Source organism: Caretta caretta, chromosome 4 (assembly GCF_965140235.1).
Source record: "Caretta caretta isolate rCarCar2 chromosome 4, rCarCar1.hap1, whole genome shotgun sequence".
Lineage (NCBI taxonomy): Eukaryota > Metazoa > Chordata > Testudines > Cheloniidae > Caretta > Caretta caretta.
Genome location: NC_134209.1, coordinates 117,018,759 through 117,037,566, shown reverse-complemented (window position 1 = coordinate 117,037,566; position 18,808 = coordinate 117,018,759). Strand labels below are relative to the sequence as shown.

At 44.4% G+C, this 18,808-nt stretch overlaps 1 protein-coding gene across 1 annotated transcript in view; it reads left to right on the top strand.

Moving 5' to 3' along the window:
* Window positions 1–18,470, top strand: part of TBC1D19 (TBC1 domain family member 19) — a 124,969-nt gene extending 106,499 nt beyond the window's left edge. The window contains exons 22-24 of the transcript XR_012668194.1: window positions 13,511–13,909; window positions 15,083–15,140; window positions 15,874–18,470. The gene's annotated coding sequence lies outside the window, so the exon portion shown is untranslated. The remainder of the gene's footprint in view (window positions 1–13,510; window positions 13,910–15,082; window positions 15,141–15,873) is intronic.
* The last annotated feature ends 338 nt before the right edge of the window (window positions 18,471–18,808 follow it).

Genomic DNA, 18,808 nt, shown 5'->3' with positions numbered 1-18,808 from the left:
TATCTGTATTCATGTTACTAGTGAAAAATTTGTTTTCACCAACTTGACAGACATATAATTAGATATTTAATTTTAGTTCACTGATTTTTAGTTTAGACTGATACCAACACCCACTCCCCCAACACACACTTTCCAAATTCAGGCCAGGGGACCCCACCTTGTCCCTTTACTCTTCAATACATAGAATGAAAGAATTGTTGGACTGGAAGGGACCTCGAGAAGTCATCTAGTTGAGTCCACTGCACTCATTGCAGGGCTAAGTATTATCTAGCCACGTGTTCTCACAACAAAATTTTTGGTGGCCTTGGAGTACGGCTACCAACTCTTGCTGGTGACCGCTATAATAATTTTTCCGAAAATACTTAATTAACTTTAGGAAAAACATATAAATATGAGCATATACACATCCAAATCATAGTAATTTATTTATGTAAGGGTTTTTTTGCAGACTGAATAATAAAAATAAGGTACAGTTGTCTCTATTCTTTACTAGACCTAAACAGAATAGAAACACAGATAAGGTACATGGTATGTTCTTGTCTTATTGTTGTTTGTTTTGCTTTTTTGGCTGCATTTTTTGTTTTAGACTTGCTAACTACTATCTCTGCGTCTGTGAAAAATGATTTTTGTACGTTTGTTAATATCGCTTTTCACAGAAGACTTCTTTGCTAGCTGGGAGGCAGTGAAAAGTGATATTAACAAACATATAAATATCACTTTTCACAGCAGACTTACTCAGCCCTGGCAAGTTGGGGGCTAAATTAAACCTTAGGTAGGGAGGTAGTGTAGGTGATGGGGTGAAGGGGTCAGGGGATGGAGTCTGCCCGGTCCTGCAGCTGGGGTGCCAGAGCCTGTGACCGGAGCCCACACTCGCGCAGTTAGAACGTGCCTGGAGCCTGCTGCACACCACCCCAGGGCAGAAGCCAGAAGCTCGAGGCCCATTTTCCCCAGGAAGGTGGGGAACTCACATCAGCTGTCTGCTCCTCTGTCATTGTGGCTCCAGAGGGGAGCAGGGCCAAACCCATCCTGGTGGTCCCAGGGGAGGGGCCACTGGTTTTCCCCACCCCTCCAATCACTGCCCAGAAGGCTGTAGCCGCAAGAAAAGCCCCTGATGGCCGCATTTGAGAGAAACACTGATCTAGACCATCCCTGACAGGTGTTCGTCTAACCTGCTCTTAAATCTCCAATGATGGAGATTCCACAGTCTCCCTAGCTAATTTATTCCAGTGCTTAACCACCCTGACAGAAAGTTTTTCCTAATGTCCAACCTAAACTGCCTTTGCTGCAATTTAAGTCCTTTGCTTCTTGTTCTTTCCTCCAAGATTAAGGAGAACAATTTTTCTCTCTCCTTCTTGTAAAAACCTTTTGTGTACTTGAAAACTGCTATCATGTCCCCTCTCTCTTGTCTTCTCCAGACTAAACAAACCCAATTTTTTCAGTCTTCCCTCATAGGTCATGTTTTCTAAACCTTTAATCAATTACTATATGGAAACTGATTCTCAAGTAGTAGTAACAATTTGGAAAGTGCCCTAACCCTGTGGAACACCTTTTCCTATTTAGCAACATGGACAGGGGCTACTGGCTGCTAGATTGTCTAAATGAAGAACAGTACCCATTACTGGCCTTACAGTGCTGCTTTTTCCTGTTATTGTGGCTTGTACCTCAATGAACATGTAAAACAGCCATGTGTTTAGTCAGGTCATATTTTAAAAGCTTTAAACTGAAAATCTTGCTCTCCAACATGAAAGACATGATGCTGTTTTGGTCTGCATTTGTATGTGTTTTGAACATCAAGCTTTTTACCAGATAAAGCTTTTCCTCCATAAGCTGCAGGTCCCTAGCCATTTGGGTGTCCTATGCAGCCCCCCATGGGGGGGCTGTGTGGGGCCCCAAGCCTCTTTCCCCCCTCCCCCCGGGTCTGGGAGGCAGGAGCTGTGGGGTGGCACTTTTGGGGGCCCCACAGACCCAGAATGGCCCAGGGGATTAGTGGGGGGCTGGGAGCAGCCTGCTCCGCTTCCCTTGCCCCAGCCTTGTCGCTTGGGGGAAGGGATTTCCCCCCACCATACACACACACACGCGCACACACACTCACCAGCGGGAAGTGGAGCAGCCCGGCCTTAGCCAGCTCTATTCTGCCAGTTCCCAGGCGCGGTGCTCCACCAGTGAGTGTGGGGTGGCTGGGGGGGAAACTTTCCCCAACCCCCACCCGAGCCCCACAGCTGGGGCCACGTCATTCCACTTCCTGCCGCTGGTGAGTGCGGGGGGCATCCTTTCCCTAACCTCCCCGCACTCACCAGTGGCGGGAAGTGGAGCACCATGGCTGGGAGCTGGTGGAGTAGAGCTGGCTGGGGCCGGGCTGCTCCGCTTCTGCCGCTGCTGGTGAGTGCGGGGTCACTGGGGGAAGAGGTGCAATGGGGGTGGGCCGGGGGCAGAGCAGGGGGAAAGGGTAAGAGGCAGGGTGGAGGGAATTTTCCAGGGCCCCACCCCCCGCTGGGGATGGCCCCACCCCTTGCAGTGGGCGCAGCCCATGGGGGGTGCGACCGAGGGATAGGCTGGTCACTGGGGCTCAGGCTGCCACGTATGCAGCACGCAGCTGCTTAGGGCACCATGAAATTTGGGGCAGTTTGGTGCCCCAAATTTCATGGTGCCCTGTGCAGCTGCATATGCCTAAGGATGGCCCTGATAAGCTGTGAAGAAAATCAGTATCTTCGTAATGGTAAAGGTCAAAAATTGCAAGGAAAAGAAATAACCTTTTCAATCTCCTAAGAGAATAGTGCTGAGTAAAAGAAAAATTGAACTGTGAGAAAGGCCAGGGTGCTGAAACAGTTAAACACATGCAGATGGAAGCCATGATTTCTTCCCCTTTCTTTGTATATTCAGCACTATTATGTAGTTTTGTTCGATCCATTTTGATTTCCTAAATCCTGTCTTTGCAAACCATAGCTTAAAGAAAGTATAAACCCTCTCCCCACAGGACTTTTTAGGAAAACCACCTCCTTCTCAAAGGGATGCCATCTGTAATATGTTATGAAGGAAACAGAAGGTACAACAAAGTTAAAAGGCTCTGCCTAATAAATCCTGGAAGAAGATGCAAGGGTTCATATCAATCTATCACGGTATTAGATGGCAATTTCGACACACTATTAGGACAAGTAATTAGTATGGGAGAGCCGATTTTAAGCAAGAAATAAACTATACAGGCAGGAATGTGAAAACATAGGAGGCAAAGGATGAAGTATATTAGGCTTATACTGTGTTGCAAATCAGGTTAATAAAGGTTAACAGAGGATCAAAGTCCACTGAAGAACAAAAGGTTGCTGGGGTTTTCCCCAAGACAATAGAGGCTGATGATCTGGATCATTTTCTTGCAGTTGGGTCTCACAAGTTCTGCATGTAAGGACCAAAGTAGTTCTGATATTCAGAAAGGGTATGCTGAGTACCTAGCTGATTCCTGTCAGAAAATAAGCATGAGACAGGATGAGCGATCTGCAAGTATGATCTGGACTAGAATGTGGATGTCAATATTCCAAGCTAGATGTTTGCCTATCTGCTGACCTGCCAGGTGAACAAAAATATTTGCTTGTGTACACTGAACACATTTGATTTAGAAACACTGAGTCACAATAAAGATAGAATCTCACAATGCCAATTTTTTAGAGTCACTCTGCTGGGTTGAACTGAACTTTAATACAGGTAACTACAATACTACCCTAACAATATAATAGTCATTAATCTATTGAACATAACATAAGAACAGCCATATTGGGTCAGACCAAAGGTCCATCTAGTCCAGTAGCCTGTCTTCCGACAGTGGCCAATGCCAGGTGCCCCAGCGGGAATGAACAGAGCAGGTAATCAAGTGATCCATCCTGTCGCCCTTTCCCAGCTTCTGGCAGACAGAGGCTAGGGACTCCATCCCTGTCCATCGTGGCTATTAGCCATTGATGGATGTATCCTCCATGAATTTATCCAGTTCTTTTTTGAACCCTGTTATAGTCTTATGTTCTACTGTTAATAAGGGCATTATTTTACTAGGCTTTTGCTGAAGGGATGGCTTCAGGGATAAGAAGTTTGGATGAGGGAATTTACAATTTTCTTGGGTGATTTCTATGAGATGGGGTGGGGTTGGTTTAGAAGTTGTCATATTTTGAACTTTTATCCTTAGTTTTGTATAAGGAAGTATTTGTACAAGGTTCTAGAGCATAAAAATAAAGAGATGTAGAGAAAGTGAGAAATAATGTGTTATGTTAACTGAAAGAAGACGAGTGGAGGCATTTAGGTACATAATTAAATTAGAATCTTTCTTGTATGATATGTACAATAGAGTTCTATAAAGTGAGTAGAGGTTTAAATATTTAGATGATTTAAGTCCAAGCTGTTCTCTGTAGCGTACTCCTCGAATGGCAGTCAGATTTGTTCAGACCCTTCCCCCTCTGAAATGATAAGCTGCTTTTTAAGGAGGAAGAGCATATTTGAGGTTAGTGATCTATCTGTCTCTTCAGAGATGATTTTTCCTTCCAAATAATGTGGGTTGTTGCCTACTAATAAGCAGTTTATATAAACATCTCTTTATATTTTCCTAGTTTCTACATTTATCAGAAGCAAACAAAATTTGAGACACAGAGATAATTCTATTGGTTATTGTCAAGGTTCCTCCCCCACTCTGAACTCTAGGGTACAGATGTGGGGACCTGCATGAAAAAACCTCCTAAGCTTATCTTTACCAGCTTAGGTCAAAACTTCCCCAAGGTACAAAATATTACACCCGTTATCCTTGGAATGGCCGCTACCACCACCAAACAATTACTGGTTACTGGGGAAGAGCTGTTTGGACGCGTCTGTCCCCCCAAAATACTTCCCAAAACCTTGCACCCCACTTCCTGGACAAGGTTTGGTAAAAATCCTCACCAATTTGCCTAGGTGACTACAGACCCAGACCCTTGGATCTTAAGAATAATGAACAATCCTCCCAACACTTGCACCCCCCCTTTCCTGGGAAATGTTGGATAAAAAGCCTCACCAATTTGCATAGGTGACCACAGACCCAAACCCTTGGATCTGAGAACAATGAAAAAGCATTCAGTTTTTACAAGAAGACTTTTAATAAAAAATAGAAGTAAATAGAAATAAAGAAATCCCCCCTGTGAAATCAGGATGGTAGATATCTTACAGGGTAATTAGATTCAAAAACATAGAGAACCCCTCTAGGCAAAAGCTTAAGTTACAAAAAAGATACACAGACAGAAATAGTTATTCTATTCAGCACAATGCTTTTCTCAGCCATTTAAAGAAATCATAATCTAACACATACCTAGCTAGATTACTTACTAAAAGTTCTAAGACTCCATTCCTGTTCTGTCTCTGGCAAGAGCAGCACACAGACAGACTCAAACCCTTTGTTTGTCTCCCTCCTCCCAGCTTTTGAAAGTATCTTGTCTCCTCATTGGTCATTTTGGTCAGGTGCCAGCGAGGTTACCTTTAGCTTCTTAACCCTTTACAGGTGAGAGGAGCTTTCCCCTGGCCAGGAGGGATTTCAAAGGGGTTTACCCTTCCCTTTATATTTATGACACGCCCCCCAAATCTCAGCTAGGGTGAAACACTGGCTGGGATTTCTTCCTGGAGCTCTAGGAAAAACAGAGTTAATAAGACACATGCATCTCTAAATATACTACCAAGTACATAAAGACTAACAATATTTTCCACATCTCAAGGACGATTTTAACCAGTTGATTCTGGGAAACTTTCACGGGAGAGTGCATCAGCCACTTTGTTAGAAGCTCCTGAGATGTGTTGGATGTCGAAATCAAAATCTTGGAGAGCTAAACTCCACCGAAGAAGTTTTTTGTTAGTTTCTTTGACGGTGTGAAGCCACTTCAGTGCAGCATGGTCGGTTTGCAGGTGGAAACGCCGTCCCCAAACATATGGGCGTAGCTTTTCCAGAGCGTAGACAATGGCGTAACATTCTTTTTCAGTGACTGACCAGTTGCTTTCCCTCTCAGACAGTTTTTTGCTGAGAAACACTACAGGGTGGAATTCTTGATCAGGTCCTTTCTGCATTAAAACTGCTCCCACACCATGCTCGGACGCATCTGTGGTTACTAGGAACGGTTTGTCAAAGTCTGGGGCCCTTAGTACAGGGTCAGACATGAGTGTCGCTTTAAGCTTGTTAAAGGCCTTCTGACACTTTCTGGTCCACTGAACAGCATTTGGCTGTTTCTTTTTGGTTAGGTCTGTCAGTGGGGCAGCGATTTGGCTGTAGTGCGGTACAAATCGTCTGTAATAACCAGCCAAGCCTAAGAAGGATTGAACCTGTTTCTTTGACTTTGGGACAGGCCACTTTTGGATAGCATCCACCTTGGCCTGTAGGGGGCTGATAGTTCCTTGACCCACCTGGTGTCCAAGGTAAGTCACTCTGTTTAGGCCTATTTGACACTTCTTAGCCTTAACAGTTAGTCCTGCCTCCCTTATGCGCTCAAGGACTTTTTGTAGATGTTCCAGGTGGTCTGCCCAGGAATCCGAAAATATGGCCACATCGTCAAGGTAGGCGACTGCATATTCTCCTAATCCCGCTAGGAGACCATCTACAAGTCTTTGGAAAGTGGCGGGTGCATTTCGCAGCCCGAAAGGGAGTACATTAAATTCATACAGCCCGAGATGTGTGATGAAGGCTGACCTTTCCTTGGCAGATTCATCTAGCGGTACCTGCCAGTACCCCTTGGTTAAGTCCAAGGTAGAGATGAACTGGGCCCGTCCCAGTTTCTCTAATAGTTCATCTGTGCGTGGCATTGGATAGTTGTCTGGGCGAGTTACAGCATTTAGCTTACGGTAGTCCATGCAAAAACGTATTTCCCCATCTGGTTTGGGAACTAGAACCACTGGAGATGCCCATGCACTTTCAGAGGGGCGGATTACCCCCATCTGTAACATATCCTGGATCTCCCGTTCTATAGCAGTTTTAGCTTGAGGAGACACCCGGTAAGGTTGGACCCTAATTGGGTGAGCATTACCTGTGTCAATGGAGTGGTATGCCCGTTCAGTCAGTCCTGGGGTGGCTGAGAACGTTGGCGCGTAGCTAGTGCACAGCTCCTGGATCTGCTGTCGCTGCATACGCCCAAGGGTCATGGAGAGGTTCACCTCTTCCACACCACCAGCACATTTCCCTTCGTAGTAAACACCTTCAGGCCACTCAGCGTCGTCTCCTCCCTGGGCTGTAAACTGACAAACCTTTAATTCTCTGGAATAAAAGGGCTTTAGAGAATTAATATGGTACACCTTAGGCTTTCGGTTGGAGGTGGGGAATGCTATGAGATAATTAACAGCTCCCAGGCGCTCCTGGACCGTGAATGGCCCTTCCCACGATGCTTCCATTTTATGGGCCTGGAGCGCCCTTAAGACCATGACCTGGTCTCCTACTTTGAAGGAACGCTCTCTGGCATGTTTATCATACCAGGCTTTTTGTTCTTTTTGAGCATCCTGTAAGTTTTCTCTAGCAAGGGCTAAAGAGGTTCGGAGGGTGTTCTGTAGGTTGGTTACAAAGTCCAGAATGTTAGTTCCTGGAGAAGGTGTAAATCCCTCCCATTGCTGCTTCACCAACTGCAATGGCCCCTTAACCTCACGGCCATATACAAGTTCAAATGGGGAAAACCCTAAACTGGGATGTGGTACAGCTCTGTAGGCAAAGAGCAACTGCTGCAACACTAGGTCCCAATCATTGGAGTGCTCATTTACAAATTTACGTATCATGGCCCCCAAAGTTCCATTAAACTTCTCCACCATGCCATTTGTTTGATGGTGGTAAGGAGTGGCAACCAAGTGATTTACCCCATGAGCTTCCCAAAGGTTTTTCATAGTTCCTGCCAGGAAATTAGTCCCTGCATCTGTGAGGATGTCGGAGGGCCAACCTACCCTGGCAAAAATGTCTGCTAGTGCCTGGCACACACTTTTAGCCCGGGTGTTGCTTAGAGCTACTGCTTCTGGCCATCGGGTGGCAAAATCCATGAAAGTCAGTATGTACTGCTTTCCTCTGGGTGTCTTTTTCGGAAAAGGACCCAGAATATCCACAGCTACTCGCTGAAATGGAACTTCAATGATGGGGAGTGGTTGTAGAGGGGCTTTGACCTGGTCTTGGGGTTTTCCCACTCTTTGGCACACCTCACAAGACTGGACATAGGTAGAAACATCCTTGCCCATTCCCTCCCAGTGGAATGACCCCCCCAAACGGTCTTTGGTCCTGTTCACCCCAGCATGGCCACTAGGGTGATCATGGGCTAAGCTCAAGAGCTTGGCCCGGTATTTAGTTGGAACTACCAACTGTCTCTGAGGATGCCAGTCCTCCTGGTGTCCACCAGAAAGAGTTTCCTTGTATAAAAGTCCTCTTTCTACAACAAACCTGGATCGATTAGAAGAGCTGAGAGGCAGTGGGTTGCTCCGTGCCGCCGTCCAAGCTCTCTGGAGGCTTTCATCTGCTTCCTGTTCGGTCTGGAACTGTTCCCTTGATGCTGGAGACATCAGTTCCTCATGGGATTGTGGACTTAGGCTTGGTCCCTCTGGAAGCGATATAGGGGATGGAGCTGTTTCTGTTGACTGTGAACCGCTCTCCGCTGGTGCACTATGTTGGGATTCAGGCTCCGGCTGAGCCTCTTGGGTCGGGTTATCGGCTGCTGCCAGTTCAGGTTCGGTGGGGCCCTCTGTTGTTGAGGTTGCAAGTACTGGATTCAGTGCTGACACGGGGTCTGGTGTTGGTTGTTCGGCTGGTTCCGGTTCTGGGACTGGTTCCGTCTGGGTCTCTGGGACTGGATCCACTACTGCTGTTGCAGACATTGGCCTGGGGTCCAGGTCCATCACCTCTGACTGGGTCCTGATAGAAGTTTCTGGAACAGAGCTAGGCCTCACGGCTTGTTTAGCCTGGCCGCGGGTGACCATTCCCACCCTCTTGGCCTGCTTCACATGATTGGCCAAGTCTTCCCCCAACAGCATGGGGATGGGATAATCATCATAGACTGCAAAAGTCCACATTCCTGACCAGCCCTTGTACTGGACAGGCAACTTGGCTGTAGGCAAATTGAAAGAGTTGGACTTGAAGGGTTGAATCGTCACTTGGATCTCTGGGTTGATTAAATTGGGGTCCACTAAGGAAGCATGGATAGCTGACACTTGTGCTCCGGTGTCCCTCCACGCGGTGACCTTCTTCCCGCCCACACTCACAGCTTCCCTCCGCTCCAAGGGTATCTGGGAGGTATCTGGGCCTGTGGACCTCTGGTGTGATTCCGGTGCAATGAACTGTAATCTGTTGGGGTTCTTGGGGCAGTTGGCCTTTACATGCCCCAGCTCGTTACACTTAAAACATCGTCCAGCTGACGGGTCACTGGGGCGAGGAGGGTTGCTGGAGAACGGGGTGGTGGGACGATAAGGGGTCTGGAGGGTTCTTTGGGAGGTAGGTGGGGCTTTGGGCGGCCCCCGGTAATAGGGTGTGGTCTGGGGTGGTCCCTTTTGGTCTCCACTCCAACTGCGACCAGTTTTCTTCTTCTCTGCCACCTCCACCCATCTGGCTCCAATCTCTCCTGCCTCGATTACAGTTTTGGGCTTCCCGTCTAGGATGTATCTTTCTATTTCCTCAGGAACACCCTCTAAGAATTGTTCCATTTGCATTAGGAAGGGCAAATTTACTGGAGATTCAACACTTGCTCCTGATATCCAGGCATCCCAATGTTTCACAATGTGGTAGGCATGTCGGGTAAATGACATGTCTGGTTTCCACCTTAGGGCTCTGAACCTCCGACGAGACTGCTCGGCTGTTATCCCCATTCTGACTCTCGCCTTGGATTTAAACAGTTCATACTTGTTCATGTGTTCTTTAGGCATTTCAGCTGCCACCTCAGCTAAGGGTCCACTGAGCTGCGGCCTCAGCTCTACCATGTATTGGTCAGTAGAGATGTTGTACCCAAGGCAGGCCCTTTCAAAGTTTTCTAAGAAGGCCTCAGTATCATCACCTGCCTTGTAGGTGGGGAACTTTCTGGGATGGGAAGTGGTACCTGGAGAAGGATTGCTAGGGTTTGTTGGTATATTCTGCTGGGCCTTTATCCTCTCCACCTCCTCCACATGCTTCCTCTCTTTTTCCTTCTCCTCCTCCACATGCTTCCTCTCTTTTTCCTTCTCCTCCTCCACATGCTTCCTTGCCTCCATTTCCCTCTTGTGGGCAGCCTCCTGTACCTCCTTCTCCAGCCGCATGAGTTCTATCTGTCTTTCATGTTCCCTTTGTCTTTCCTCAGCCTGAAATTTGGCTAATTCCAGCTGTAGTTGAGCTGAGGATTTGGTCATTCTAACCTCTCTGTTTTTAACTAACTTTACACCTGAGGTTTAGAAATAAACAAACAAAACTTGGCTGTAAAATTTTGCTGTGCTGCAATAGAATACCTATTCTCTGATAGTGATTGTCAGCCTACAGAAAAAGACAATTCCCTTGTCTCTGCTCTGGGCCCAAATTAAAGCAAAAAACCTCCAACTACTTGGAAACCTGCTTACCCAGCCCAAAGAAAAAGCAAATGGGTAGAACACACACCCCCTATTTACTTTTAGGAAGAAAAGAAAAAAAAACCTCTGGATTGGAAGATTTCCCTGCAGGAGTTAAGTACCCTGCCTCCAGGCAAAAAAAAACCTGCAATTCACAAGATAATCCCCTTTTGTCTCTGCTTGGCCACAAAGCAGAGAGAAACCAAGCTGCTTTCAGTTTCAAAGCTGCTTTCTGGACTTTCTTTCCAAAGAAAAAAAAATTTTCCTTTTTAAAATCTGTATTTCTAGTTCAAAAAATCTCAACTGGATCTCAAATGATTTCAGGTTAATCCCACCACTGTGCCACCATGTCAAGGTTCCTCCCCCACTCTGAACTCTAGGGTACAGATGTGGGGACCTGCATGAAAAAACCTCCTAAGCTTATCTTTACCAGCTTAGGTCAAAACTTCCCCAAGGTACAAAATATTACACCCGTTATCCTTGGAATGGCCGCTACCACCACCAAACAATTACTGGTTACTGGGGAAGAGCTGTTTGGACGCGTCTGTCCCCCCAAAATACTTCCCAAAACCTTGCACCCCACTTCCTGGACAAGGTTTGGTAAAAATCCTCACCAATTTGCCTAGGTGACTACAGACCCAGACCCTTGGATCTTAAGAATAATGAACAATCCTCCCAACACTTGCACCCCCCCTTTCCTGGGAAATGTTGGATAAAAAGCCTCACCAATTTGCATAGGTGACCACAGACCCAAACCCTTGGATCTGAGAACAATGAAAAAGCATTCAGTTTTTACAAGAAGACTTTTAATAAAAAATAGAAGTAAATAGAAATAAAGAAATCCCCCCTGTGAAATCAGGATGGTAGATATCTTACAGGGTAATTAGATTCAAAAACATAGAGAACCCCTCTAGGCAAAAGCTTAAGTTACAAAAAAGATACACAGACAGAAATAGTTATTCTATTCAGCACAATGCTTTTCTCAGCCATTTAAAGAAATCATAATCTAACACATACCTAGCTAGATTACTTACTAAAAGTTCTAAGACTCCATTCCTGTTCTGTCTCTGGCAAGAGCAGCACACAGACAGACTCAAACCCTTTGTTTGTCTCCCTCCTCCCAGCTTTTGAAAGTATCTTGTCTCCTCATTGGTCATTTTGGTCAGGTGCCAGCGAGGTTACCTTTAGCTTCTTAACCCTTTACAGGTGAGAGGAGCTTTCCCCTGGCCAGGAGGGATTTCAAAGGGGTTTACCCTTCCCTTTATATTTATGACAGTTATTCTATTTGTTGTGTTCCCAACCAGTATTTTTGTACATTGGGACAGTTCTAAACATGTTCATAATAATCTCAGTCCTGTCTTTTTATTATTGACAAAGTAAATAATAGTCTTTCCTAAATAAAACTATTCTTTGCACAATAAGATACGTACAATGCAGAAAATGTTATAGTATAAATCAGAGGTCTCCAAACTTTTTGAATCGCGCACCCGCAGGGCCAGCTCTGGGGAAGCAAAAAAAAGAAAAAGAAAAGAAGAAGAGCTGTAGCAGGCGTGCTATCGAAGACGGAGCGGGGAGAGCTGAGCTGTCGCCGGCGTGCCACTGAAGAATAAAAGGTCCAGGAGAGCTGCCGGCACGGTGGCGGCAGTGCTCCTCCTGCCACGCACCCCACTTTGGAGACCACTGGTATAAATAACCCTTAATAGACAGGAACTGATTTTTTTTTTATTCACACCTCAAAACAATTCTATGCAGACTATTCTAAATGGTAAGTCTTTCTCATTTTTGGTTTTGTTTTATCTTCTGAGAGATTCACATTAAGTTCTAAAATTACATAAAGCTTGGAGGAAATCTTTTCTAAACCAAAATTATTGAAGCAAGTTTCTCATAGTCTTAAAAGTTGTCTTATTAACTTCTTTCAGACTGAATTTTTGATCTACTTTTAGAAAAATATCTTTAATTTGAAAACACGATGGTAAGATTTTTTTTTCTGTTATGAAGTGCATTTTTTTTAAAGAAAGAGCTTTCTGTATTTCTCTTCCCTGATTTAAGTCTACACACTCAAACGAAGAAATGTTGCTGATAAATTACACTAAATTCACATGAAAAGCTATCTCAACAATAGATGGAAGTCTGCTTTGTAGCTTATGGAGAATTGTGTTGTGTGTGTTCAAATGAGATCTTTACATTCTCCCTTCTGCAAGTTATTTTGGCAGTAGCCATGGGCCTCTGAGGTCAGGCTGGCATTGTGATGTCACAAAGATCTTGCCTTCACTAGGAAAAAAGATGTGCTCTTAACTCATGTTGGCAATACATGGTAACTAACTTGAGCTAAAATTCTAGTGAAAACAAGGCAGTTGGTAGTTTTAACTCAAGTTAGCAGGTTCAGGTAAATCCTAGGGCCCCCCATAGTCAAGGACCTCGCTGGACTGGTCCAACCTCTTCAGAGACCCAGTACCTTTGTTAAATTTCTGAGTTAGCTGGCTTTATTGTTAGCCATTTTAGCTTGTTTATTTTCTTTATAAAAGTATTTCTTTTATTAGTTCACTCACCTCACAGATCCTGTGATGGAACTGAAGGGGAAGAGGCCAGGATTTTAGAGGGTGCCTCTTGTCCTGTGTATTCCCCACTTCAGACCTCCCACACAAGGTATCTAACTTGCTTGTGGGAGGACACTCTCTTTCCTGTCACGTGAGCTGCAGCACACAATAATAAAGGGGCAGGCAATTACTTCACAATTGCTGTCTAAACTGGACAGATTATGTACTGAAGAGACCTACAAATTAGTATCTGTTCCTCTCCCATTAGAGATTAGTTAACATGCAGCAGCTCCTTTGGCATATTCCCATTGTAGGAATTGGCAGAGCTGCTATGTGAAGCTCTAGCTACACGTTTGCTAAACGTTATGCACTAGACTTAGCCTCCTGGTATGATGTTCAGTTTGGCAGAGTGGTGCTTTGGTAAAAAAGTGTTTCATTAGAACTCCATGTCCTATCTTCCTCAGATGACAGTCCTGCTTATCAAACTATCCCATGAGTGGAAATGTGCAGCGGCCACTCCCTTTCCCTTGGAATCCTATTTACAATTTCAGACCTGAGGATGCAGTTGGAGAGGACTGAGGAAGCTGATGGAGGTGCCTGACTCTCCACCTTATAGCTTGAGCCTTGCAGAGATGCAAAATTTGTATCTGCATCCAATCTGTGATCTGCAAACATGGATGCAAATATCCGTAGATATAAAGCAGATATCCTCAGAATGTGCAGGAACAATGAAGGGAAGTGAGATGGGACACGAGCACTTTAAACAACACTGCTATGAAACGTTCCACCCTCAGAGCTGCACTGCTGGCATATCCCCCTGAGTGTGAGTGCAGAGAATCCATCACAAAGAATGCTGGTTGCAGGTGGGTAACTGTCATTTAGTGAAACTGAAGCCTCTTTCCTTTTGGGTGCCTTACGCTCTGGTTAAAATCTTGGCAGATGCCAAATGAATGAGTTCAAAAGTGACTTTTCAGTCAATTGTAACTTCCATTATAATTTTTTCCCACACCCAACTAAAAAGCCTGCTCTGAAATCAGGGCTAATTGCATGCAATAGAGGGAGGCTGTGGTGAAGCTGAGAAACTGCCCACAAGCATTGAAGAGATTAAAGAGAGTGTATGGGCCCAGCTCGCTCTGCCCTGTTATATCTGCAGCCAGTGTCAGGCCTCCAAGGGAGAGAGACGGAGGCAGTCTAGCTCAGTCTGGGGCTAGAGGCAGGAACTAGCTGCTGTCCTGCCTGAGGGAAGGATCTCTAGCCTGCCAGCCGAGGCAGCCACCTGGAACCAAGTGCCATCTTCCTGGACAAAGGAAATGGAGAAATATATCTGAAAGCACCTGGCCTGAGGTGAATGTGGGTGACAAAAGCATGGAGACCTTGTGGGGTTCTGTCCCCGTCAAACTTGTGGCTGCCCTGCCTGGAAGAACCTGGGACTGCAGCCGGATGTCACCAGAGGGCACTACTAGAGGAAAACCACCACAGGAACTTGGACTATAGGAGCCATACCCTAAACTGAGGGGCAACAGTCAGAAATAGACCAGGGTAGTGAACATAGACTCCCTACTCAGGGGTTGGCTTACTCGGGGCCCTGGGCTGGGATGTGGTGGAGTGGGAGGGACAGATTCCCCCTACCCCCTTGCCTTAAAGACTGAGGCACCTCGACCACAGAAGCAGGGGGCAGGAAGCCAAGTACTACAACCACTATGCAGACTGGCCCTCCAACCACCCTATTACAGAGGCCTTTTATGTCAGACTTTTTTTATTTATTGCTAACTATAAAAAATCTTAAGATGTGACTATCTGGTGTCGTGTCCGTCCCTTGTCTCCTCCCCCCCTCCCCCCCCGCACGCTGGCAGGATAGAAAGGGAGGGCCAGACCTAAGGGTCTAGTTCCTCTCCACTCTAGGTAAGGGAAAATGAAAGTGCCACTCCTGCCATGAGATTCATGACAGAGGGTGGGGAAGATCAGCACACAAACTGCTTGTTTTCAGTGGCAGTTAAATCATCTGTGCTCCCTTCTCCTGCATGTGTTGTTTTCAGGAAGTGTGTGTTCCCACCACTGTTTAATTGTCTGAAGAGAGAGGCTGCAAAGCATCTGGTAGGTCATTTTAACATATAAATGTGTTCATATAAAATTGCTGTTCAATGAAGGTACAAAATAATCACAGAAGTGATAGCAACTGAGTTTATTTGAACTAAAAATCCTGTTGATTAGGAGAATTGAGGCCTTCTGCTGCGGATACAACATTGTCATACTATTTAGAAGGCTCGAGTGTGGCATTCAATAAAGTGTCCGTATATGGACAATTTCTCCTTTTGGCATGTACAGCGGCAGTATGGCAGTGAGCTTTGGAGCAGCAGCATTGATTAGGGATTTAGCATGACATGGTTGGTTCTTTTTCCTGATCCTGAAAAATATTCTGATTAGACCTGAGAGGGGCCCAGATGTCATTGCTATCTCCATGGTTGCTCCATTGGAAACTTCTAAGGTACCTACCATCAGCTAATCCCTTGTGCGTTATTTTCCACCACCACCTTTGTCTTTCCTCTCTGTCTTTGCCAAACAAGAGTCCACGTAGCCAGCCAGGACAAATCTAACATTGCAACACTTTGCTGTAAACTAAAAATAAATTAAAATAAAATTTCATGCTAAATATGCTGCTTAACTGTTTGATTCTTATAAAAGCTTGACGGGACCTCGAGTGGCTAATACGGTGGTGTGTCCACCAAGAGGAAGATCAGAGAAATTCAATTAAATATTGCTCACAGCCAAGAGAAGTAAATCTTGGGGTCCACAAATAGCTAATTGACTCATTTATGTGTTGTGCCAGGGGTCTTCCAGCAACTGAAGAGAAGACATAAAGCTGCATTTTCCTTTCTCCTGTTTTTCCTCTTCCAGCGTGTGTCTTAAGAAGAAACAAACTTAGACTTTTTCAGCAAAACTGGAGAGCTAACATCTACCACCTAAAATTGGCTCTTTGTCCACAAAAGAACCTTTAACACCATCTGAAAAACTACCAATCAAGTGCAACTACAAGCTCTATGCAAATAAGAGGCTATAAGAGAAATAGTTACAATGAACATTTACTTATGTTTTAAGTGTTGGTTTTTTTTCTTTTGCTTCACTTTTTACATGTATTTAATAAATATTAAAAAAAACTTCTTTGATACCCAATGCACAACACAATCCTGAACACAAATTACTGTTAATATTGTGGCAGTAAAAAAATAATTAAAAAACCCAGATGACGTTTATACTGTAGTAAAATGGTGAGTGCCCAGGGCTTCCTGGAGTTTTGGTAGGGTCCAATTTTGAAAATTTCCTCCCAATTCTGTTTTAGTTTGTGTAACCAGTTTCTGCCTAACAGATTTTGCCTTTGTCCTTGGATCACTGGGACTAGTAACCTTTTTCTTTTGGCACAGAATCTACCACTTGGATGGGTTCTGTGGCATAGACACACGGGATCACTCCTGCATTTGCTAGTGGACTCAGTCACTGTTGATACGTAGATTCATTGATCACAGTAGCTAAAGCCCCTGTATTACATGTGTACTGACTGATTGTTTAACTCTACTGTTACTTCATAAGGTCCCACTTTCTTCTCTTCTTGACAGTATCTAGCCCATATCCCTTCCTTTGTGTCTTCTTCCCCCCTCAAGGTAAAATGTCCTCTGCTTTCTTCCTTTTCCTCTGGCCTTTTGGAGTCTACCTTCCTGGCTTGATTGATAGTCACCTTTGCATTTTCTGGCTACGTGTCCAATCTTGAGGCTTTTTGTGACACTGGTCTTTACAGACGATGTAAAATGAGCTCCACAGCAGAAACACCTTCAGGAGCCTGCATCCCTTTCAGCTGGTTTTGCATTTTGTTTATTGAGTCAGTCTGATCGCACCTGTATTCTAAGTGAAAATCTTGTAAGTTTTTCACCGCTGCTTCCATTGCTGTTGCTAATTCTATTGCTTTGGGCCAGGTTAAGTTTCCTTTTGCCAGCAATCATCTTTGAATTCTCTCATTATTAACATCACAAACCAGTCCATCCCACAGCATATCCATTGGGACATTTAACTGAATAGTGCTCATTTGAAATCTTTTTAGCTCTGCCACATGTACAGCTACAGTTTCACTTTGCCTCCTCATTCTACTGTAAAATGTTCTACAGTAATGTTTGGTTTTGGCGTGTAGTGCTCTGGTAAAACCTTCTTCATGTCTTCTAAACTTGTATCTCTGGGTTACTGAGACTGTAACTAACTCCTTGACAGAAAGTAAATTTTATTGCCACAGAACTGTTTGTCCTTATTTGCAAGAAAATTGTGGCCCAGTCTTTGTAAGTATTTCTTTATTAAACTCCTTAGTTTTCCCATAAATTACATTATTATGTTGTTTTCAGTTTTGAAAAGGACTGCTGTTCAATGCAACAAAAATAAGCCTACTTGCAGAGTGAGAACCTGCTGCTTTATTCAACTGCATCACAGAGTGGCAGGGAAAAAATCCCACTGGATAAAACAGGAGGTTAAGAAGGGATGAAGCCAGGCTCCATCCATCCGGGTAACCTAGTTAACCCTATCATGACTGCTTTACGGACTATACTTTCCTAACAATTTTATACAGTTCTCACAGCACCCCATCCCTAGTCTGGATCTCAAGGTAGAGAGCTGCTGGTTTCTCTGGGGTTCATAATGCTCCTGGTTGAAGGGGCTTTTAAGTCATTGTAACAGCTGTCTCCTATTACCAGATCTCCATTGCTGATGTGATGGGATATCTAGGTTCCCTCTTGGACATAATTAATAGGTGTAGGACTTACTTTGGTCAAAAGAGAGGGGGATCCTAAATCTACTGCCACCTCATTTTTTCCCCTTCAGTTAGATTCAGATAAGGTTCCTAGCCCTTGATTCTTTGCAGCGGTAATGGTCAGGAAATCAGCAATACTTTAAATATTTAACATAATTCTCCCCTACCATCCTCTCTCTCTTGCTTGCTCTCTTCAGTAACTCAATAGCAGCTAAAGGAATTTTTCTAAAATTTCCCCAAAAAAATAATCTCTGGGATGAGACTGATGTTGAAACTTTTCATGTTCAGTGAGGACTTTTTCAGAAAATTATGGGCATGTGAAATCAAGGTGCTATGAAGGTCCTGACAAGAACTATATATTTTGTATACATTACATGTGCATGTTCAAATACTACCTTCTGCTGCAGGTGTCAATTTCATTGTCAGACCTGTTCAAATGTATATGATTTATATTTCTCTTCAGTAGGTCACAATCTTTGCAGCACCAAGTGCTACACTGGCAATTTATCAAGAGTCCAGTGGGCACAGCCGATTTGCATTTTCATTTACGTTACTTTACGTGAATTTGCTGTCAATTTGTATTCTCTTAGTGCTGCAATAAAACATGCTATATTGAATAAAAATTGGTTTTATTAAACGTATAGCTGTGTCTTGTCTCACTATTTTCATTTAATTATTTACTTTTCTCTCTTTCATCTGCCTCTTTTCTCTTTTTTGTCCTTTTTGTTCCTTCTCACTCTTGCCTACCTGAAGGTTGTTTCTTCTTCCTTTGTTTCCTCATTTGTTTCACTGCCTTACTTTTCTATTTTCTGCATTTTAAATTCTGCCACTGACTGTCGTTAATTTATTATTTTTCTTTACAACCTATTTTATTGAGCAAGGCCTCCTACCTCCCCACTCTAATGGGCAGGCAAGTATCATTCTTCCCCATTTTACAGATGGCCACTTCTCGCAGAACAGGACTCAACTATGGCAGTTG